The sequence below is a fragment of the Hyla sarda genome, unplaced genomic scaffold (genome assembly GCF_029499605.1).
Source record: "Hyla sarda isolate aHylSar1 unplaced genomic scaffold, aHylSar1.hap1 scaffold_193, whole genome shotgun sequence".
Lineage (NCBI taxonomy): Eukaryota > Metazoa > Chordata > Amphibia > Anura > Hylidae > Hyla > Hyla sarda.
Genome location: NW_026608585.1, coordinates 69,966 through 92,386, shown reverse-complemented (window position 1 = coordinate 92,386; position 22,421 = coordinate 69,966). Strand labels below are relative to the sequence as shown.

The following is a 22,421-nucleotide window of genomic DNA, read 5'->3' as shown; positions in this document are numbered from 1 at the left end:
GCCGTCGGAGACGGCCCCGAACAGCCTGTAATTCCGGGTCACCGGGTCACTGGAGACCCGATTGACCCGGAATCCGCCGCAGATCGCTGGACTGAATTGTCCAGCGATCTGCGGCCATCGCCGACATGGGGGGTCATAATGACCCCCCTGGGCGATATGCCCCGATGCCTGCTGAACGATTTCAGCAGGCATCGGGGACCGGCTCCGCTCCAGATGGTTGCGGGGGGCCGGTAAAACACATGACGTTCTCATACGTCATGTGTCCTTAAGGACTCGGAAATGGAGACGTATGAGAACGTCATGTGTCCTTAAGGGGTTAAAAGTGATTTCGGCGGAGAAATATATATATATATATATATATATATATATATATATATATATATATATGCGCACACACACACATAGATATAAACGTATTCTCCGTTGAGATATTGCAGCCGCTGCTGTGTCCAGGCCCAGGAGCCTTAGCACTGTGCTGTGATGTCACTCAATACCACTGACATCACTAGGTGTAAACAACATCTCTCCTTTGCTGTGTATGTGACTATGGAGCTGTTTGGTGATGTCGTCTATTACGGCCTTCATAGAAGCAACAGGAGATTGTTGCATCCATCTTGAACCCTCAGAACTACAGTGCTATGATGTCACTCACTTCCACAGGCCTTGCAGAGTGTAAACAACAACAACCCAGCTTTGTTGTGTATGTAACCAAAGGGATTTGTGATGTCACCTAGAACCTTCACAGCAGCGACAGCTTTATGAGGAGCATCAGCACTGCTCTGCCTGAGCAGAACCATCACCGCCATAGGTTGTCAAATAACCCGGATTTAACCCACACAGGTAAGTCCAATGGGGTGCAGGCATGTCCTCTATGCTTACAGCTTCCCGTGGGTGTTGGTTTGATACCGTTTGGGGACAGCCAAGGAGGCATCTGCAGGCAACAAAGGTAGGTGTGTGCTTGTGTGTGTGTTTCCTATGCAGATCCTAAGCCCAGTGTCACATGCAAGTAGGAGGAGTAAGAAGGGTTCCTGGCAAATCCGGGTTATGGATTGCATTTAAAAAGGCCCCGTGGGAGTGCAATGGGCCCCTGTCTTGCTGCTTAGCAATAATGGTATGGGTTTAGGTTCTGCTGTGTGTACTGGTGGTTGACTGCCCCCCAGCCCAGAGTGTGCATGGAAAATTGTCTGGCAGCCTCCCTGACAGCAAGCAGTGATAGTGCCCATGAAGGGGACCTTGTTGGGCCCGCCCCTTTCACGGTTATCGCTTCTCGGCCTTTTGGCTAAGATCAAGTGTAGTATCTGTTCTTATCAGTTTAATATCTGATACGTCCCCTATCTGGGGACCATATATTAAATGGATTTTTGAGAACGGGGGCCGATTTCGAAGCTTGCTTCCGTCGCCCTATGCATTGACCCGATATGGCAGTATCTTCGGGTACAGTGCACCACCCCCTTACAGGGTTAAAAAGAAAGATTCCTACTTTCATTGCTACCTGCTTGCTGGCTAGCCAGCTAGCCAGCCCTGTGGGCCTTGCTGCTGCTGCAGCCAAAAAACAAAAGGTGGTGCTGCTGCTGCTTCTGCTGCTTCTGCTTCTGCTTGTGTCTGGCCCCTGTTGGAGCGTCCAGGCACAGGACTTCTGCTGCTGCTGACTAAATGGCCTCCTTAATTGGATCATTTGAGTAGCCAGCACACCTGTGCAGGTAGGGCATGACATGATAGGCAGCTGCCTTGATAGCGGGTGGGTGCTGAATGTTCCTAATTGACAAAATAAGATTAATGCTTATGAAGAAATATAAAATCTCATCCCTTCCCCAATATCGCGCCACACCCCTACCCCTTAATTCCCTGGTTGAACGTGATGGACATATGTCTTTTTTCGACCGTACTAACTATGTAACTATGTAACATAACATGGGGGGGGGGGGGTCTCCTGGCTGTTCACACAGGTGTGTCATTGCTGTACATTGACCATGCATTGCTTCTGTGGTATTGCAAAGGCAAAGACAAATGCTTCCAGCCATCCATTGCACTAATGGATTGGTCATCAGCTGGCTGTCTATGTCCCGCATCAATATAGACCAAAGTACAGAGGGTTAGGCTATGCTATTGTGCACCTACCTGATGCATCAGAAGGTGCGAGGCCCTTGCTAAATTCTGTGCACAGACTTTGAGATCTATGCTTTAGACTGTATCTAAACCTGCTCCAACATGGACTGACATTCTGGCCTACTTTCAGCCGATGCGACTTGTCTGTCGCTGAACAGTCGCTTTTTATGTATTCAGCACCTATGTATAATGTTGTAAAAATGCTCTAGAAGCTAAAGTCGCAGAAATGTCACACATATTTGGCCTGCAACTTTCTGTGCGACAAATTCAGACAGGAAAAATCAGTATAAATCCTTAGAAAATTATCCCCCAGTGTCTCCATCTGCTGGCGGTATTGAATAAGCATTGCTGCACTGATGGGGTATGCATTAGACGAAAAAAAAGAATAAAAAGAAGAATAATACGCCCAGAAAAGAGGCGAAAAGGAGAAAAACGTAAAAAAACGTGAAAAAAAAGTAAGAGGAAGAGAAGGGAAAAAAAGGTGGAAATGGGTTTAAAAGTGATTTCGGCGGAGAATATATATATATATATATATATATATATATATATATATATATATATATATATATATGCGCACACACACACATAGATATAAACGTATTCTCCGTTGAGATATTGCAGCCGCTGCTGTGTCCAGGCCCAGGAGCCTTAGCACTGTGCTGTGATGTCACTCAATACCACTGACATCACTAGGTGTAAACAACATCTCTCCTTTGCTGTGTATGTGACTATGGAGCTGTTTGGTGATGTCGTCTATTACGGCCTTCATAGAAGCAACAGGAGATTGTTGCATCCATCTTGAACCCTCAGAACTACAGTGCTATGATGTCACTCACTTCCACAGGCCTTGCAGAGTGTAAACAACAACAACCCAGCTTTGTTGTGTATGTAACCAAAGGGATTTGTGATGTCACCTAGAACCTTCACAGCAGCGACAGCTTTATGAGGAGCATCAGCACTGCTCTGCCTGAGCAGAACCATCACCGCCATAGGTTGTCAAATAACCCGGATTTAACCCACACAGGTAAGTCCAATGGGGTGCAGGCATGTCCTCTATGCTTACAGCTTCCCGTGGGTGTTGGTTTGATACCGTTTGGGGACAGCCAAGGAGGCATCTGCAGGCAACAAAGGTAGGTGTGTGCTTGTGTGTGTGTTTCCTATGCAGATCCTAAGCCCAGTGTCACATGCAAGTAGGAGGAGTAAGAAGGGTTCCTGGCAAATCCGGGTTATGGATTGCATTTAAAAAGGCCCCGTGGGAGTGCAATGGGCCCCTGTCTTGCTGCTTAGCAATAATGGTATGGGTTTAGGTTCTGCTGTGTGTACTGGTGGTTGACTGCCCCCCAGCCCAGAGTGTGCATGGAAAATTGTCTGGCAGCCTCCCTGACAGCAAGCAGTGATAGTGCCCATGAAGGGGACCTTGTTGGGCCCGCCCCTTTCACGGTTATCGCTTCTCGGCCTTTTGGCTAAGATCAAGTGTAGTATCTGTTCTTATCAGTTTAATATCTGATACGTCCCCTATCTGGGGACCATATATTAAATGGATTTTTGAGAACGGGGGCCGATTTCGAAGCTTGCTTCCGTCGCCCTATGCATTGACCCGATATGGCAGTATCTTCGGGTACAGTGCACCACCCCCTTACAGGGTTAAAAAGAAAGATTCCTACTTTCATTGCTACCTGCTTGCTGGCTAGCCAGCTAGCCAGCCCTGTGGGCCTTGCTGCTGCTGCAGCCAAAAAACAAAAGGTGGTGCTGCTGCTGCTTCTGCTGCTTCTGCTTCTGCTTGTGTCTGGCCCCTGTTGGAGCGTCCAGGCACAGGACTTCTGCTGCTGCTGACTAAATGGCCTCCTTAATTGGATCATTTGAGTAGCCAGCACACCTGTGCAGGTAGGGCATGACATGATAGGCAGCTGCCTTGATAGCGGGTGGGTGCTGAATGTTCCTAATTGACAAAATAAGATTAATGCTTATGAAGAAATATAAAATCTCATCCCTTCCCCAATATCGCGCCACACCCCTACCCCTTAATTCCCTGGTTGAACGTGATGGACATATGTCTTTTTTCGACCGTACTAACTATGTAACTATGTAACATAACATGGGGGGGGGGGTCTCCTGGCTGTTCACACAGGTGTGTCATTGCTGTACATTGACCATGCATTGCTTCTGTGGTATTGCAAAGGCAAAGACAAATGCTTCCAGCCATCCATTGCACTAATGGATTGGTCATCAGCTGGCTGTCTATGTCCCGCATCAATATAGACCAAAGTACAGAGGGTTAGGCTATGCTATTGTGCACCTACCTGATGCATCAGAAGGTGCGAGGCCCTTGCTAAATTCTGTGCACAGACTTTGAGATCTATGCTTTAGACTGTATCTAAACCTGCTCCAACATGGACTGACATTCTGGCCTACTTTCAGCCGATGCGACTTGTCTGTCGCTGAACAGTCGCTTTTTATGTATTCAGCACCTATGTATAATGTTGTAAAAATGCTCTAGAAGCTAAAGTCGCAGAAATGTCACACATATTTGGCCTGCAACTTTCTGTGCGACAAATTCAGACAGGAAAAATCAGTATAAATCCTTAGAAAATTATCCCCCAGTGTCTCCATCTGCTGGCGGTATTGAATAAGCATTGCTGCACTGATGGGGTATGCATTAGACGAAAAAAAAGAAGAAAAAGAAGAATAATACGCCCAGAAAAGAGGCGAAAAGGAGAAAAACGTAAAAAAACGTGAAAAAAAAGTAAGAGGAAGAGAAGGGAAAAAAAGGTGGAAATGGGTTTAAAAGTGATTTCGGCGGAGAAATATATATATATATATATATATATATATATATATATATATATATGCGCACACACACACATAGATATAAACGTATTCTCCGTTGAGATATTGCAGCCGCTGCTGTGTCCAGGCCCAGGAGCCTTAGCACTGTGCTGTGATGTCACTCAATACCACTGACATCACTAGGTGTAAACAACATCTCTCCTTTGCTGTGTATGTGACTATGGAGCTGTTTGGTGATGTCGTCTATTACGGCCTTCATAGAAGCAACAGGAGATTGTTGCATCCATCTTGAACCCTCAGAACTACAGTGCTATGATGTCACTCACTTCCACAGGCCTTGCAGAGTGTAAACAACAACAACCCAGCTTTGTTGTGTATGTAACCAAAGGGATTTGTGATGTCACCTAGAACCTTCACAGCAGCGACAGCTTTATGAGGAGCATCAGCACTGCTCTGCCTGAGCAGAACCATCACCGCCATAGGTTGTCAAATAACCCGGATTTAACCCACACAGGTAAGTCCAATGGGGTGCAGGCATGTCCTCTATGCTTACAGCTTCCCGTGGGTGTTGGTTTGATACCGTTTGGGGACAGCCAAGGAGGCATCTGCAGGCAACAAAGGTAGGTGTGTGCTTGTGTGTGTGTTTCCTATGCAGATCCTAAGCCCAGTGTCACATGCAAGTAGGAGGAGTAAGAAGGGTTCCTGGCAAATCCGGGTTATGGATTGCATTTAAAAAGGCCCCGTGGGAGTGCAATGGGCCCCTGTCTTGCTGCTTAGCAATAATGGTATGGGTTTAGGTTCTGCTGTGTGTACTGGTGGTTGACTGCCCCCCAGCCCAGAGTGTGCATGGAAAATTGTCTGGCAGCCTCCCTGACAGCAAGCAGTGATAGTGCCCATGAAGGGGACCTTGTTGGGCCCGCCCCTTTCACGGTTATCGCTTCTCGGCCTTTTGGCTAAGATCAAGTGTAGTATCTGTTCTTATCAGTTTAATATCTGATACGTCCCCTATCTGGGGACCATATATTAAATGGATTTTTGAGAACGGGGGCCGATTTCGAAGCTTGCTTCCGTCGCCCTATGCATTGACCCGATATGGCAGTATCTTCGGGTACAGTGCACCACCCCCTTACAGGGTTAAAAAGAAAGATTCCTACTTTCATTGCTACCTGCTTGCTGGCTAGCCAGCTAGCCAGCCCTGTGGGCCTTGCTGCTGCTGCAGCCAAAAAACAAAAGGTGGTGCTTCTGCTGCTTCTGCTTCTGCTTGTGTCTGGCCCCTGTTGGAGCGTCCAGGCACAGGACTTCTGCTGCTGCTGACTAAATGGCCTCCTTAATTGGATCATTTGAGTAGCCAGCACACCTGTGCAGGTAGGGCATGACATGATAGGCAGCTGCCTTGATAGCGGGTGGGTGCTGAATGTTCCTAATTGACAAAATAAGATTAATGCTTATGAAGAAATATAAAATCTCATCCCTTCCCCAATATCGCGCCACACCCCTACCCCTTAATTCCCTGGTTGAACGTGATGGACATATGTCTTTTTTCGACCGTACTAACTATGTAACTATGTAACATAACATGGGGGGGGGGGTCTCCTGGCTGTTCACACAGGTGTGTCATTGCTGTACATTGACCATGCATTGCTTCTGTGGTATTGCAAAGGCAAAGACAAATGCTTCCAGCCATCCATTGCACTAATGGATTGGTCATCAGCTGGCTGTCTATGTCCCGCATCAATATAGACCAAAGTACAGTGGGTTAGGCTATGCTATTGTGCACCTACCTGATGCATCAGAAGGTGCGAGGCCCTTGCTAAATTCTGTGCACAGACTTTGAGATCTATGCTTTAGACTGTATCTAAACCTGCTCCAACATGGACTGACATTCTGGCCTACTTTCAGCCGATGCGACTTGTCTGTCGCTGAACAGTCGCTTTTTATGTATTCAGCACCTATGTATAATGTTGTAAAAATGCTCTAGAAGCTAAAGTCGCAGAAATGTCACACATATTTGGCCTGCAACTTTCTGTGCGACAAATTCAGACAGGAAAAATCAGTATAAATCCTTAGAAAATTATCCCCCAGTGTCTCCATCTGCTGGCGGTATTGAATAAGCATTGCTGCACTGATGGGGTATGCATTAGACGAAAAAAAAGAAGAAAAAGAAGAATAATACGCCCAGAAAAGAGGCGAAAAGGAGAAAAACGTAAAAAAACGTGAAAAAAAAGTAAGAGGAAGAGAAGGGAAAAAAAGGTGGAAATGGGTTTAAAAGTGATTTCGGCGGAGAAATATATATATATATATATATATATATATATATATATATGCGCACACACACACATAGATATAAACGTATTCTCCGTTGAGATATTGCAGCCGCTGCTGTGTCCAGGCCCAGGAGCCTTAGCACTGTGCTGTGATGTCACTCAATACCACTGACATCACTAGGTGTAAACAACATCTCTCCTTTGCTGTGTATGTGACTATGGAGCTGTTTGGTGATGTCGTCTATTACGGCCTTCATAGAAGCAACAGGAGATTGTTGCATCCATCTAGAACCCTCAGAACTACAGTGCTATGATGTCACTCACTTCCACAGGCCTTGCAGAGTGTAAACAACAACAACCCAGCTTTGTTGTGTATGTAACCAAAGGGATTTGTGATGTCACCTAGAACCTTCACAGCAGCGACAGCTTTATGAGGAGCATCAGCACTGCTCTGCCTGAGCAGAACCATCACCGCCATAGGTTGTCAAATAACCCGGATTTAACCCACACAGGTAAGTCCAATGGGGTGCAGGCATGTCCTCTATGCTTACAGCTTCCCGTGGGTGTTGGTTTGATACCGTTTGGGGACAGCCAAGGAGGCATCTGCAGGCAACAAAGGTAGGTGTGTGCTTGTGTGTGTGTTTCCTATGCAGATCCTAAGCCCAGTGTCACATGCAAGTAGGAGGAGTAAGAAGGGTTCCTGGCAAATCCGGGTTATGGATTGCATTTAAAAAGGCCCCGTGGGAGTGCAATGGGCCCCTGTCTTGCTGCTTAGCAATAATGGTATGGGTTTAGGTTCTGCTGTGTGTACTGGTGGTTGACTGCCCCCCAGCCCAGAGTGTGCATGGAAAATTGTCTGGCAGCCTCCCTGACAGCAAGCAGTGATAGTGCCCATGAAGGGGACCTTGTTGGGCCCGCCCCTTTCACGGTTATCGCTTCTCGGCCTTTTGGCTAAGATCAAGTGTAGTATCTGTTCTTATCAGTTTAATATCTGATACGTCCCCTATCTGGGGACCATATATTAAATGGATTTTTGAGAACGGGGGCCGATTTCGAAGCTTGCTTCCGTCGCCCTATGCATTGACCCGATATGGCAGTATCTTCGGGTACAGTGCACCACCCCCTTACAGGGTTAAAAAGAAAGATTCCTACTTTCATTGCTACCTGCTTGCTGGCTAGCCAGCTAGCCAGCCCTGTGGGCCTTGCTGCTGCTGCAGCCAAAAAACAAAAGGTGGTGCTGCTGCTGCTTCTGCTGCTTCTGCTTCTGCTTGTGTCTGGCCCCTGTTGGAGCGTCCAGGCACAGGACTTCTGCTGCTGCTGACTAAATGGCCTCCTTAATTGGATCATTTGAGTAGCCAGCACACCTGTGCAGGTAGGGCATGACATGATAGGCAGCTGCCTTGATAGCGGGTGGGTGCTGAATGTTCCTAATTGACAAAATAAGATTAATGCTTATGAAGAAATATAAAATCTCATCCCTTCCCCAATATCGCGCCACACCCCTACCCCTTAATTCCCTGGTTGAACGTGATGGACATATGTCTTTTTTCGACCGTACTAACTATGTAACTATGTAACATAACATGGGGGGGGGGGTCTCCTGGCTGTTCACACAGGTGTGTCATTGCTGTACATTGACCATGCATTGCTTCTGTGGTATTGCAAAGGCAAAGACAAATGCTTCCAGCCATCCATTGCACTAATGGATTGGTCATCAGCTGGCTGTCTATGTCCCGCATCAATATAGACCAAAGTACAGAGGGTTAGGCTATGCTATTGTGCACCTACCTGATGCATCAGAAGGTGCGAGGCCCTTGCTAAATTCTGTGCACAGACTTTGAGATCTATGCTTTAGACTGTATCTAAACCTGCTCCAACATGGACTGACATTCTGGCCTACTTTCAGCCGATGCGACTTGTCTGTCGCTGAACAGTCGCTTTTTATGTATTCAGCACCTATGTATAATGTTGTAAAAATGCTCTAGAAGCTAAAGTCGCAGAAATGTCACACATATTTGGCCTGCAACTTTCTGTGCGACAAATTCAGACAGGAAAAATCAGTATAAATCCTTAGAAAATTATCCCCCAGTGTCTCCATCTGCTGGCGGTATTGAATAAGCATTGCTGCACTGATGGGGTATGCATTAGACGAAAAAAAAGAAGAAAAAGAAGAATAATACGCCCAGAAAAGAGGCGAAAAGGAGAAAAACGTAAAAAAACGTGAAAAAAAAGTAAGAGGAAGAGAAGGGAAAAAAAGGTGGAAATGGGTTTAAAAGTGATTTCGGCGGAGAAATATATATATATATATATATATATATATATATATATATATATGCGCACACACACACATAGATATAAACGTATTCTCCGTTGAGATATTGCAGCCGCTGCTGTGTCCAGGCCCAGGAGCCTTAGCACTGTGCTGTGATGTCACTCAATACCACTGACATCACTAGGTGTAAACAACATCTCTCCTTTGCTGTGTATGTGACTATGGAGCTGTTTGGTGATGTCGTCTATTACGGCCTTCATAGAAGCAACAGGAGATTGTTGCATCCATCTTGAACCCTCAGAACTACAGTGCTATGATGTCACTCACTTCCACAGGCCTTGCAGAGTGTAAACAACAACAACCCAGCTTTGTTGTGTATGTAACCAAAGGGATTTGTGATGTCACCTAGAACCTTCACAGCAGCGACAGCTTTATGAGGAGCATCAGCACTGCTCTGCCTGAGCAGAACCATCACCGCCATAGGTTGTCAAATAACCCGGATTTAACCCACACAGGTAAGTCCAATGGGGTGCAGGCATGTCCTCTATGCTTACAGCTTCCCGTGGGTGTTGGTTTGATACCGTTTGGGGACAGCCAAGGAGGCATCTGCAGGCAACAAAGGTAGGTGTGTGCTTGTGTGTGTGTTTCCTATGCAGATCCTAAGCCCAGTGTCACATGCAAGTAGGAGGAGTAAGAAGGGTTCCTGGCAAATCCGGGTTATGGATTGCATTTAAAAAGGCCCCGTGGGAGTGCAATGGGCCCCTGTCTTGCTGCTTAGCAATAATGGTATGGGTTTAGGTTCTGCTGTGTGTACTGGTGGTTGACTGCCCCCCAGCCCAGAGTGTGCATGGAAAATTGTCTGGCAGCCTCCCTGACAGCAAGCAGTGATAGTGCCCATGAAGGGGACCTTGTTGGGCCCGCCCCTTTCACGGTTATCGCTTCTCGGCCTTTTGGCTAAGATCAAGTGTAGTATCTGTTCTTATCAGTTTAATATCTGATACGTCCCCTATCTGGGGACCATATATTAAATGGATTTTTGAGAACGGGGGCCGATTTCGAAGCTTGCTTCCGTCGCCCTATGCATTGACCCGATATGGCAGTATCTTCGGGTACAGTGCACCACCCCCTTACAGGGTTAAAAAGAAAGATTCCTACTTTCATTGCTACCTGCTTGCTGGCTAGCCAGCTAGCCAGCCCTGTGGGCCTTGCTGCTGCTGCAGCCAAAAAACAAAAGGTGGTGCTGCTGCTGCTTCTGCTGCTTCTGCTTCTGCTTGTGTCTGGCCCCTGTTGGAGCGTCCAGGCACAGGACTTCTGCTGCTGCTGACTAAATGGCCTCCTTAATTGGATCATTTGAGTAGCCAGCACACCTGTGCAGGTAGGGCATGACATGATAGGCAGCTGCCTTGATAGCGGGTGGGTGCTGAATGTTCCTAATTGACAAAATAAGATTAATGCTTATGAAGAAATATAAAATCTCATCCCTTCCCCAATATCGCGCCACACCCCTACCCCTTAATTCCCTGGTTGAACGTGATGGACATATGTCTTTTTTCGACCGTACTAACTATGTAACTATGTAACATAACATGGGGGGGGGGGTCTCCTGGCTGTTCACACAGGTGTGTCATTGCTGTACATTGACCATGCATTGCTTCTGTGGTATTGCAAAGGCAAAGACAAATGCTTCCAGCCATCCATTGCACTAATGGATTGGTCATCAGCTGGCTGTCTATGTCCCGCATCAATATAGACCAAAGTACAGAGGGTTAGGCTATGCTATTGTGCACCTACCTGATGCATCAGAAGGTGCGAGGCCCTTGCTAAATTCTGTGCACAGACTTTGAGATATATGCTTTAGACTGTATCTAAACCTGCTCCAACATGGACTGACATTCTGGCCTACTTTCAGCCGATGCGACTTGTCTGTCGATGAACAGTCGCTTTTTATGTATTCAGCACCTATGTATAATGTTGTAAAAATGCTCTAGAAGCTAAAGTCGCAGAAATGTCACACATATTTGGCCTGCAACTTTCTGTGCGACAAATTCAGACAGGAAAAATCAGTATAAATCCTTAGAAAATTATCCCCCAGTGTCTCCATCTGCTGGCGGTATTGAATAAGCATTGCTGCACTGATGGGGTATGCATTAGACGAAAAAAAAGAAGAAAAAGAAGAATAATACGCCCAGAAAAGAGTCGAAAAGGAGAAAAACGTAAAAAAACGTGAAAAAAAAGTAAGAGGAAGAGAAGGGAAAAAAAGGTGGAAATGGGTTTAAAAGTGATTTCGGCGGAGAAATATATATATATATATATATATATATATATATATATATATATATATGCGCACACACACACATAGATATAAACGTATTCTCCGTTGAGATATTGCAGCCGCTGCTGTGTCCAGGCCCAGGAGCCTTAGCACTGTGCTGTGATGTCACTCAATACCACTGACATCACTAGGTGTAAACAACATCTCTCCTTTGCTGTGTATGTGACTATGGAGCTGTTTGGTGATGTCGTCTATTACGGCCTTCATAGAAGCAACAGGAGATTGTTGCATCCATCTTGAACCCTCAGAACTACAGTGCTATGATGTCACTCACTTCCACAGGCCTTGCAGAGTGTAAACAACAACAACCCAGCTTTGTTGTGTATGTAACCAAAGGGATTTGTGATGTCACCTAGAACCTTCACAGCAGCGACAGCTTTATGAGGAGCATCAGCACTGCTCTGCCTGAGCAGAACCATCACCGCCATAGGTTGTCAAATAACCCGGATTTAACCCACACAGGTAAGTCCAATGGGGTGCAGGCATGTCCTCTATGCTTACAGCTTCCCGTGGGTGTTGGTTTGATACCGTTTGGGGACAGCCAAGGAGGCATCTGCAGGCAACAAAGGTAGGTGTGTGCTTGTGTGTGTGTTTCCTATGCAGATCCTAAGCCCAGTGTCACATGCAAGTAGGAGGAGTAAGAAGGGTTCCTGGCAAATCCGGGTTATGGATTGCATTTAAAAAGGCCCCGTGGGAGTGCAATGGGCCCCTGTCTTGCTGCTTAGCAATAATGGTATGGGTTTAGGTTCTGCTGTGTGTACTGGTGGTTGACTGCCCCCCAGCCCAGAGTGTGCATGGAAAATTGTCTGGCAGCCTCCCTGACAGCAAGCAGTGATAGTGCCCATGAAGGGGACCTTGTTGGGCCCGCCCCTTTCACGGTTATCGCTTCTCGGCCTTTTGGCTAAGATCAAGTGTAGTATCTGTTCTTATCAGTTTAATATCTGATACGTCCCCTATCTGGGGACCATATATTAAATGGATTTTTGAGAACGGGGGCCGATTTCGAAGCTTGCTTCCGTCGCCCTATGCATTGACCCGATATGGCAGTATCTTCGGGTACAGTGCACCACCCCCTTACAGGGTTAAAAAGAAAGATTCCTACTTTCATTGCTACCTGCTTGCTGGCTAGCCAGCTAGCCAGCCCTGTGGGCCTTGCTGCTGCTGCAGCCAAAAAACAAAAGGTGGTGCTGCTGCTGCTTCTGCTGCTTCTGCTTCTGCTTGTGTCTGGCCCCTGTTGGAGCGTCCAGGCACAGGACTTCTGCTGCTGCTGACTAAATGGCCTCCTTAATTGGATCATTTGAGTAGCCAGCACACCTGTGCAGGTAGGGCATGACATGATAGGCAGCTGCCTTGATAGCGGGTGGGTGCTGAATGTTCCTAATTGACAAAATAAGATTAATGCTTATGAAGAAATATAAAATCTCATCCCTTCCCCAATATCGCGCCACACCCCTACCCCTTAATTCCCTGGTTGAACGTGATGGACATATGTCTTTTTTCGACCGTACTAACTATGTAACTATGTAACATAACATGGGGGGGGGGTCTCCTGGCTGTTCACACAGGTGTGTCATTGCTGTACATTGACCATGCATTGCTTCTGTGGTATTGCAAAGGCAAAGACAAATGCTTCCAGCCATCCATTGCACTAATGGATTGGTCATCAGCTGGCTGTCTATGTCCCGCATCAATATAGACCAAAGTACAGAGGGTTAGGCTATGCTATTGTGCACCTACCTGATGCATCAGAAGGTGCGAGGCCCTTGCTAAATTCTGTGCACAGACTTTGAGATATATGCTTTAGACTGTATCTAAACCTGCTCCAACATGGACTGACATTCTGGCCTACTTTCAGCCGATGCGACTTGTCTGTCGATGAACAGTCGCTTTTTATGTATTCAGCACCTATGTATAATGTTGTAAAAATGCTCTAGAAGCTAAAGTCGCAGAAATGTCACACATATTTGGCCTGCAACTTTCTGTGCGACAAATTCAGACAGGAAAAATCAGTATAAATCCTTAGAAAATTATCCCCCAGTGTCTCCATCTGCTGGCGGTATTGAATAAGCATTGCTGCACTGATGGGGTATGCATTAGACGAAAAAAAAGAAGAAAAAGAAGAATAATACGCCCAGAAAAGAGTCGAAAAGGAGAAAAACGTAAAAAAACGTGAAAAAAAAGTAAGAGGAAGAGAAGGGAAAAAAAGGTGGAAATGGGTTTAAAAGTGATTTCGGCGGAGAAATATATATATATATATATATATATATATATATATATATATATATATGCGCACACACACACATAGATATAAACGTATTCTCCGTTGAGATATTGCAGCCGCTGCTGTGTCCAGGCCCAGGAGCCTTAGCACTGTGCTGTGATGTCACTCAATACCACTGACATCACTAGGTGTAAACAACATCTCTCCTTTGCTGTGTATGTGACTATGGAGCTGTTTGGTGATGTCGTCTATTACGGCCTTCATAGAAGCAACAGGAGATTGTTGCATCCATCTTGAACCCTCAGAACTACAGTGCTATGATGTCACTCACTTCCACAGGCCTTGCAGAGTGTAAACAACAACAACCCAGCTTTGTTGTGTATGTAACCAAAGGGATTTGTGATGTCACCTAGAACCTTCACAGCAGCGACAGCTTTATGAGGAGCATCAGCACTGCTCTGCCTGAGCAGAACCATCACCGCCATAGGTTGTCAAATAACCCGGATTTAACCCACACAGGTAAGTCCAATGGGGTGCAGGCATGTCCTCTATGCTTACAGCTTCCCGTGGGTGTTGGTTTGATACCGTTTGGGGACAGCCAAGGAGGCATCTGCAGGCAACAAAGGTAGGTGTGTGCTTGTGTGTGTGTTTCCTATGCAGATCCTAAGCCCAGTGTCACATGCAAGTAGGAGGAGTAAGAAGGGTTCCTGGCAAATCCGGGTTATGGATTGCATTTAAAAAGGCCCCGTGGAGTGCAATGGGCCCCTGTCTTGCTGCTTAGCAATAATGGTATGGGTTTAGGTTCTGCTGTGTGTACTGGTGGTTGACTGCCCCCCAGCCCAGAGTGTGCATGGAAAATTGTCTGGCAGCCTCCCTGACAGCAAGCAGTGATAGTGCCCATGAAGGGGACCTTGTTGGGCCCCGCCCCTTTCACGGTTATCGCTTCTCGGCCTTTTGGCTAAGATCAAGTGTAGTATCTGTTCTTATCAGTTTAATATCTGATACGTCCCCTATCTGGGGACCATATATTAAATGGATTTTTGAGAACGGGGGCCGATTTCGAAGCTTGCTTCCGTCGCCCTATGCATTGACCCGATATGGCAGTATCTTCGGGTACAGTGCACCACCCCCTTACAGGGTTAAAAAGAAAGATTCCTACTTTCATTGCTACCTGCTTGCTGGCTAGCCAGCTAGCCAGCCCTGTGGGCCTTGCTGCTGCTGCAGCCAAAAAACAAAAGGTGGTGCTGCTGCTGCTTCTGCTGCTTCTGCTTCTGCTTGTGTCTGGCCCCTGTTGGAGCGTCCAGGCACAGGACTTCTGCTGCTGCTGACTAAATGGCCTCCCTTAATTGGATCATTTGAGTAGCCAGCACACCTGTGCAGGTAGGGCATGACATGATAGGCAGCTGCCTTGATAGCGGGTGGGTGCTGAATGTTCCTAATTGACAAAATAAGATTAATGCTTATGAAGAAATATAAAATCTCATCCCTTCCCCAATATCGCGCCACACCCCTACCCCTTAATTCCCTGGTTGAACGTGATGGACATATGTCTTTTTTCGACCGTACTAACTATGTAACTATGTAACATAACATGGGGGGGGGGGGTCTCCTGGCTGTTCACACAGGTGTGTCATTGCTGTACATTGACCATGCATTGCTTCTGTGGTATTGCAAAGGCAAAGACAAATGCTTCCAGCCATCCATTGCACTAATGGATTGGTCATCAGCTGGCTGTCTATGTCCCGCATCAATATAGACCAAAGTACAGAGGGTTAGGCTATGCTATTGTGCACCTACCTGATGCATCAGAAGGTGCGAGGCCCTTGCTAAATTCTGTGCACAGACTTTGAGATCTATGCTTTAGACTGTATCTAAACCTGCTCCAACATGGACTGACATTCTGGCCTACTTTCAGCCGATGCGACTTGTCTGTCGCTGAACAGTCGCTTTTTATGTATTCAGCACCTATGTATAATGTTGTAAAAATGCTCTAGAAGCTAAAGTCGCAGAAATGTCACACATATTTGGCCTGCAACTTTCTGTGCGACAAATTCAGACAGGAAAAATCAGTATAAATCCTTAGAAAATTATCCCCAGTGTCTCCATCTGCTGGCGGTATTGAATAAGCATTGCTGCACTGATGGGGTATGCATTAGACGAAAAAAAAGAAGAAAAAGAAGAATAATACGCCCAGAAAAGAGGCAAAAAGGAGAAAAACGTAGTAAGAGGAAGAGAAGGGAAAAAAAGGTGGAAATGGGTTTAAAAGTGATTTCGGCGGAGAAATATATATATATATATATATATATATATATATATATATATATATATGCGCACACACACACATAGATATAAACGTATTCTCCGTTGAGATATTGCAGCCGCTGCTGTGTCCAGGCCCAGGAGCCTTAGCACTGTGCTGTGATGTCACTCAATACCACTGACATCACTAGGTGTAAACAACATCTCTCCTTTGCTGTGTATGTGACTATGGAGCTGTTTGGTGATGTCGTCTATTACGGCCTTCATAGAAGCAACAGGAGATTGTTGCATCCATCTTGAACCCTCAGAACTACAGTGCTATGATGTCACTCACTTCCACAGGCCTTGCAGAGTGTAAACAACAACAACCCAGCTTTGTTGTGTATGTAACCAAAGGGATTTGTGATGTCACCTAGAACCTTCACAGCAGCGACAGCTTTATGAGGAGCATCAGCACTGCTCTGCCTGAGCAGAATCATCACCGCCATAGGTTGTCAAATAACCCGGATTTAACCCACACAGGTAAGTCCAATGGGGTGCAGGCATGTCCTCTATGCTTACAGCTTCCCGTGGGTGTTGGTTTGATACCGTTTGGGGACAGCCAAGGAGGCATCTGCAGGCAACAAAGGTAGGTGTGTGCTTGTGTGTGTGTTTCCTATGCAGATCCTAAGCCCAGTGTCACATGCAAGTAGGAGGAGTAAGAAGGGTTCCTGGCAAATCCGGGTTATGGATTGCATTTAAAAAGGCCCCGTGGGAGTGCAATGGGCCCCTGTCTTGCTGCTTAGCAATAATGGTATGGGTTTAGGTTCTGCTGTGTGTACTGGTGGTTGACTGCCCCCCAGCCCAGAGTGTGCATGGAAAATTGTCTGGCAGCCTCCCTGACAGCAAGCAGTGATAGTGCCCATGAAGGGGACCTTGTTGGGCCCGCCCCTTTCACGGTTATCGCTTCTCGGCCTTTTGGCTAAGATCAAGTGTAGTATCTGTTCTTATCAGTTTAATATCTGATACGTCCCCTATCTGGGGACCATATATTAAATGGATTTTTGAGAACGGGGGCCGATTTCGAAGCTTGCTTCCGTCGCCCTATGCATTGACCCGATATGGCAGTATCTTCGGGTACAGTGCACCACCCCCTTACAGGGTTAAAAAGAAAGATTCCTACTTTCATTGCTACCTGCTTGCTGGCTAGCCAGCTAGCCAGCCCTGTGGGCCTTGCTGCTGCTGCAGCCAAAAAACAAAAGGTGGTGCTGCTGCTGCTTCTGCTTCTGCTTGTGTCTGGCCCCTGTTGGAGCGTCCAGGCACAGGACTTCTGCTGCTGCTGACTAAATGGCCTCCTTAATTGGATCATTTGAGTAGCCAGCACACCTGTGCAGGTAGGGCATGACATGATAGGCAGCTGCCTTGATAGCGGGTGGGTGCTGAATGTTCCTAATTGACAAAATAAGATTAATGCTTATGAAGAAATATAAAATCTCATCCCTTCCCCAATATCGCGCCACACCCCTACCCCTTAATTCCCTGGTTGAACGTGATGGACATATGTCTTTTTTCGACCGTACTAACTATGTAACTATGTAACATAACATGGGGGGGGGGGGGGGTCTCCTGGCTGTTCACACAGGTGTGTCATTGCTGTACATTGACCATGCATTGCTTCTGTGGTATTGCAAAGGCAAAGACAAATGCTTCCAGCCATCCATTGCACTAATGGATTGGTCATCAGCTGGCTGTCTATGTCCCGCATCAATATAGACCAAAGTACAGAGGGTTAGGCTATGCTATTGTGCACCTACCTGATGCATCAGAAGGTGCGAGGCCCTTGCTAAATTCTGTGCACAGACTTTGAGATCTATGCTTTAGACTGTATCTAAACCTGCTCCAACATGGACTGACATTCTGGCCTACTTTCAGCCGATGCGACTTGTCTGTCGCTGAACAGTCGCTTTTTATGTATTCAGCACCTATGTATAATGTTGTAAAAATGCTCTAGAAGCTAAAGTCGCAGAAATGTCGCACATATTTGGCCTGCAACTTTCTGTGCGACAAATTCAGACAGGAAAAATCAGTATAAATCCTTAGAAAATTATCCCCCAGTGTCTCCATCTGCTGGCGGTATTGAATAAGCATTGCTGCACTGATGGGGTATGCATTAGACGAAAAAAAAGAAGAAAAAGAAGAATAATACGCCCAGAAAAGAGGCGAAAAGGAGAAAAACGTAAAAAAACGTGAAAAAAAAGTAAGAGGAAGAGAAGGGAAAAAAAGGTGGAAATGGGTTTAAAAGTGATTTCGGCGGAGAAATATATATATATATATATGCGCACACACACACATAGATATAAACGTATTCTCCGTTGAGATATTGCAGCCGCTGCTGTGTCCAGGCCCAGGAGCCTTAGCACTGTGCTGTGATGTCACTCAATACCACTGACATCACTAGGTGTAAACAACATCTCTCCTTTGCTGTGTATGTGACTATGGAGCTGTTTGGTGATGTCGTCTATTACGGCCTTCATAGAAGCAACAGGAGATTGTTGCATCCATCTTGAACCCTCAGAACTACAGTGCTATGATGTCACTCACTTCCACAGGCCTTGCAGAGTGTAAACAACAACAACCCAGCTTTGTTGTGTATGTAACCAAAGGGATTTGTGATGTCACCTAGAACCTTCACAGCAGCGACAGCTTTATGAGGAGCATCAGCACTGCTCTGCCTGAGCAGAACCATCACCGCCATAGGTTGTCAAATAACCCGGATTTAACCCACACAGGTAAGTCCAATGGGGTGCAGGCATGTCCTCTATGCTTACAGCTTCCCGTGGGTGTTGGTTTGATACCGTTTGGGGACAGCCAAGGAGGCATCTGCAGGCAACAAAGGTAGGTGTGTGCTTGTGTGTGTGTTTCCTATGCAGATCCTAAGCCCAGTGTCACATGCAAGTAGGAGGAGTAAGAAGGGTTCCTGGCAAATCCGGGTTATGGATTGCATTTAAAAAGGCCCCGTGGGAGTGCAATGGGCCCCTGTCTTGCTGCTTAGCAATAATGGTATGGGTTTAGGTTCTGCTGTGTGTACTGGTGGTTGACTGCCCCCCAGCCCAGAGTGTGCATGGAAAATTGTCTGGCAGCCTCCCTGACAGCAAGCAGTGATAGTGCCCATGAAGGGGACCTTGTTGGGCCCGCCCCTTTCACGGTTATCGCTTCTCGGCCTTTTGGCTAAGATCAAGTGTAGTATCTGTTCTTATCAGTTTAATATCTGATACGTCCCCTATCTGGGGACCATATATTAAATGGATTTTTGAGAACGGGGGCCGATTTCGAAGCTTGCTTCCGTCGCCCTATGCATTGACCCGATATGGCAGTATCTTCGGGTACAGTGCACCACCCCCTTACAGGGTTAAAAAGAAAGATTCCTACTTTCATTGCTACCTGCTTGCTGGCTAGCCAGCTAGCCAGCCCTGTGGGCCTTGCTGCTGCTGCAGCCAAAAAACAAAAGGTGGTGCTGCTGCTGCTTCTGCTGCTTCTGCTTCTGCTTGTGTCTGGCCCCTGTTGGAGCGTCCAGGCACAGGACTTCTGCTGCTGCTGACTAAATGGCCTCCTTAATTGGATCATTTGAGTAGCCAGCACACCTGTGCAGGTAGGGCATGACATGATAGGCAGCTGCCTTGATAGCGGGTGGGTGCTGAATGTTCCTAATTGACAAAATAAGATTAATGCTTATGAAGAAATATAAAATCTCATCCCTTCCCCAATATCGCGCCACACCCCTACCCCTTAATTCCCTGGTTGAACGTGATGGACATATGTCTTTTTTCGACCGTACTAACTATGTAACTATGTAACATAACATGGGGGGGGGGGGGGGGGGTCTCCTGGCTGTTCACACAGGTGTGTCATTGCTGTACATTGACCATGCATTGCTTCTGTGGTATTGCAAAGGCAAAGACAAATGCTTCCAGCCATCCATTGCACTAATGGATTGGTCATCAGCTGGCTGTCTATGTCCCGCATCAATATAGACCAAAGTACAGAGGGTTAGGCTATGCTATTGTGCACCTACCTGATGCATCAGAAGGTGCGAGGCCCTTGCTAAATTCTGTGCACAGACTTTGAGATCTATGCTTTAGACTGTATCTAAACCTGCTCCAACATGGACTGACATTCTGGCCTACTTTCAGCCGATGCGACTTGTCTGTCGCTGAACAGTCGCTTTTTATGTATTCAGCACCTATGTATAATGTTGTAAAAATGCTCTAGAAGCTAAAGTCGCAGAAATGTCACACATATTTGGCCTGCAACTTTCTGTGCGACAAATTCAGACAGGAAAAATCAGTATAAATCCTTAGAAAATTATCCCCCAGTGTCTCCATCTGCTGGCGGTATTGAATAAGCATTGCTGCACTGATGGGGTATGCATTAGACGAAAAAAAAGAAGAAAAAGAAGAATAATACGCCCAGAAAAGAGGCGAAAAGGAGAAAAACGTAAAAAAACGTGAAAAAAAAGTAAGAGGAAGAGAAGGGAAAAAAAGGTGGAAATGGGTTTAAAAGTGATTTCGGCGGAGAATATATATATATATATATATATATATATATATATATATATATATATATATGCGCACACACACACATAGATATAAACGTATTCTCCGTTGAGATATTGCAGCCGCTGCTGTGTCCAGGCCCAGGAGCCTTAGCACTGTGCTGTGATGTCACTCAATACCACTGACATCACTAGGTGTAAACAACATCTCTCCTTTGCTGTGTATGTGACTATGGAGCTGTTTGGTGATGTCGTCTATTACGGCCTTCATAGAAGCAACAGGAGATTGTTGCATCCATCTTGAACCCTCAGAACTACAGTGCTATGATGTCACTCACTTCCACAGGCCTTGCAGAGTGTAAACAACAACAACCCAGCTTTGTTGTGTATGTAACCAAAGGGATTTGTGATGTCACCTAGAACCTTCACAGCAGCGACAGCTTTATGAGGAGCATCAGCACTGCTCTGCCTGAGCAGAACCATCACCGCCATAGGTTGTCAAATAACCCGGATTTAACCCACACAGGTAAGTCCAATGGGGTGCAGGCATGTCCTCTATGCTTACAGCTTCCCGTGGGTGTTGGTTTGATACCGTTTGGGGACAGCCAAGGAGGCATCTGCAGGCAACAAAGGTAGGTGTGTGCTTGTGTGTGTGTTTCCTATGCAGATCCTAAGCCCAGTGTCACATGCAAGTAGGAGGAGTAAGAAGGGTTCCTGGCAAATCCGGGTTATGGATTGCATTTAAAAAGGCCCCGTGGGAGTGCAATGGGCCCCTGTCTTGCTGCTTAGCAATAATGGTATGGGTTTAGGTTCTGCTGTGTGTACTGGTGGTTGACTGCCCCCCAGCCCAGAGTGTGCATGGAAAATTGTCTGGCAGCCTCCCTGACAGCAAGCAGTGATAGTGCCCATGAAGGGGACCTTGTTGGGCCCGCCCCTTTCACGGTTATCGCTTCTCGGCCTTTTGGCTAAGATCAAGTGTAGTATCTGTTCTTATCAGTTTAATATCTGATACGTCCCCTATCTGGGGACCATATATTAAATGGATTTTTGAGAACGGGGGCCGATTTCGAAGCTTGCTTCCGTCGCCCTATGCATTGACCCGATATGGCAGTATCTTCGGGTACAGTGCACCACCCCCTTACAGGGTTAAAAAGAAAGATTCCTACTTTCATTGCTACCTGCTTGCTGGCTAGCCAGCTAGCCAGCCCTGTGGGCCTTGCTGCTGCTGCAGCCAAAAAACAAAAGGTGGTGCTGCTGCTGCTTCTGCTGCTTCTGCTTCTGCTTGTGTCTGGCCCCTGTTGGAGCGTCCAGGCACAGGACTTCTGCTGCTGCTGACTAAATGGCCTCCTTAATTGGATCATTTGAGTAGCCAGCACACCTGTGCAGGTAGGGCATGACATGATAGGCAGCTGCCTTGATAGCGGGTGGGTGCTGAATGTTCCTAATTGACAAAATAAGATTAATGCTTATGAAGAAATATAAAATCTCATCCCTTCCCCAATATCGCGCCACACCCCTACCCCTTAATTCCCTGGTTGAACGTGATGGACATATGTCTTTTTTCGACCGTACTAACTATGTAACTATGTAACATAACATGGGGGGGGGGGGGGGTCTCCTGGCTGTTCACACAGGTGTGTCATTGCTGT

The 22,421-nt window shown here is 46.5% G+C and overlaps 10 non-coding genes across 10 annotated transcripts; all 10 read left to right on the top strand.

Moving 5' to 3' along the window:
* The first annotated feature begins 1,259 nt into the window (after nucleotides 1-1,259).
* Nucleotides 1,260-1,450, top strand: LOC130316466 (U2 spliceosomal RNA). Its single transcript, XR_008863784.1, has one exon. It is a non-coding gene; the product is annotated as a U2 spliceosomal RNA (small nuclear RNA).
* Nucleotides 1,451-3,549: 2,099 nt separating this feature from the next.
* Nucleotides 3,550-3,740, top strand: LOC130316464 (U2 spliceosomal RNA). The gene has a single exon (XR_008863783.1). It is a non-coding gene; the product is annotated as a U2 spliceosomal RNA (small nuclear RNA).
* A 2,086-nt stretch (nucleotides 3,741-5,826) lies between these two features.
* Nucleotides 5,827-6,017, top strand: LOC130316463 (U2 spliceosomal RNA). The gene has a single exon (XR_008863782.1). It is a non-coding gene; the product is annotated as a U2 spliceosomal RNA (small nuclear RNA).
* Nucleotides 6,018-8,088: 2,071 nt separating this feature from the next.
* Nucleotides 8,089-8,279, top strand: LOC130316462 (U2 spliceosomal RNA). The gene has a single exon (XR_008863781.1). It is a non-coding gene; the product is annotated as a U2 spliceosomal RNA (small nuclear RNA).
* Nucleotides 8,280-10,363: 2,084 nt separating this feature from the next.
* On the top strand, nucleotides 10,364-10,554 carry LOC130316461 (U2 spliceosomal RNA). Its single transcript, XR_008863780.1, has one exon. It is a non-coding gene; the product is annotated as a U2 spliceosomal RNA (small nuclear RNA).
* A 2,088-nt stretch (nucleotides 10,555-12,642) lies between these two features.
* Nucleotides 12,643-12,833, top strand: LOC130316460 (U2 spliceosomal RNA). Its single transcript, XR_008863779.1, has one exon. It is a non-coding gene; the product is annotated as a U2 spliceosomal RNA (small nuclear RNA).
* Nucleotides 12,834-14,920: 2,087 nt separating this feature from the next.
* LOC130316459 (U2 spliceosomal RNA) lies at nucleotides 14,921-15,111 on the top strand. Its single transcript, XR_008863778.1, has one exon. It is a non-coding gene; the product is annotated as a U2 spliceosomal RNA (small nuclear RNA).
* A 2,071-nt stretch (nucleotides 15,112-17,182) lies between these two features.
* LOC130316457 (U2 spliceosomal RNA) lies at nucleotides 17,183-17,373 on the top strand. The gene has a single exon (XR_008863776.1). It is a non-coding gene; the product is annotated as a U2 spliceosomal RNA (small nuclear RNA).
* Nucleotides 17,374-19,428: 2,055 nt separating this feature from the next.
* On the top strand, nucleotides 19,429-19,619 carry LOC130316456 (U2 spliceosomal RNA). The gene has a single exon (XR_008863775.1). It is a non-coding gene; the product is annotated as a U2 spliceosomal RNA (small nuclear RNA).
* Nucleotides 19,620-21,717: 2,098 nt separating this feature from the next.
* LOC130316455 (U2 spliceosomal RNA) lies at nucleotides 21,718-21,908 on the top strand. The gene has a single exon (XR_008863774.1). It is a non-coding gene; the product is annotated as a U2 spliceosomal RNA (small nuclear RNA).
* Nucleotides 21,909-22,421: the final 513 nt, after the last annotated feature.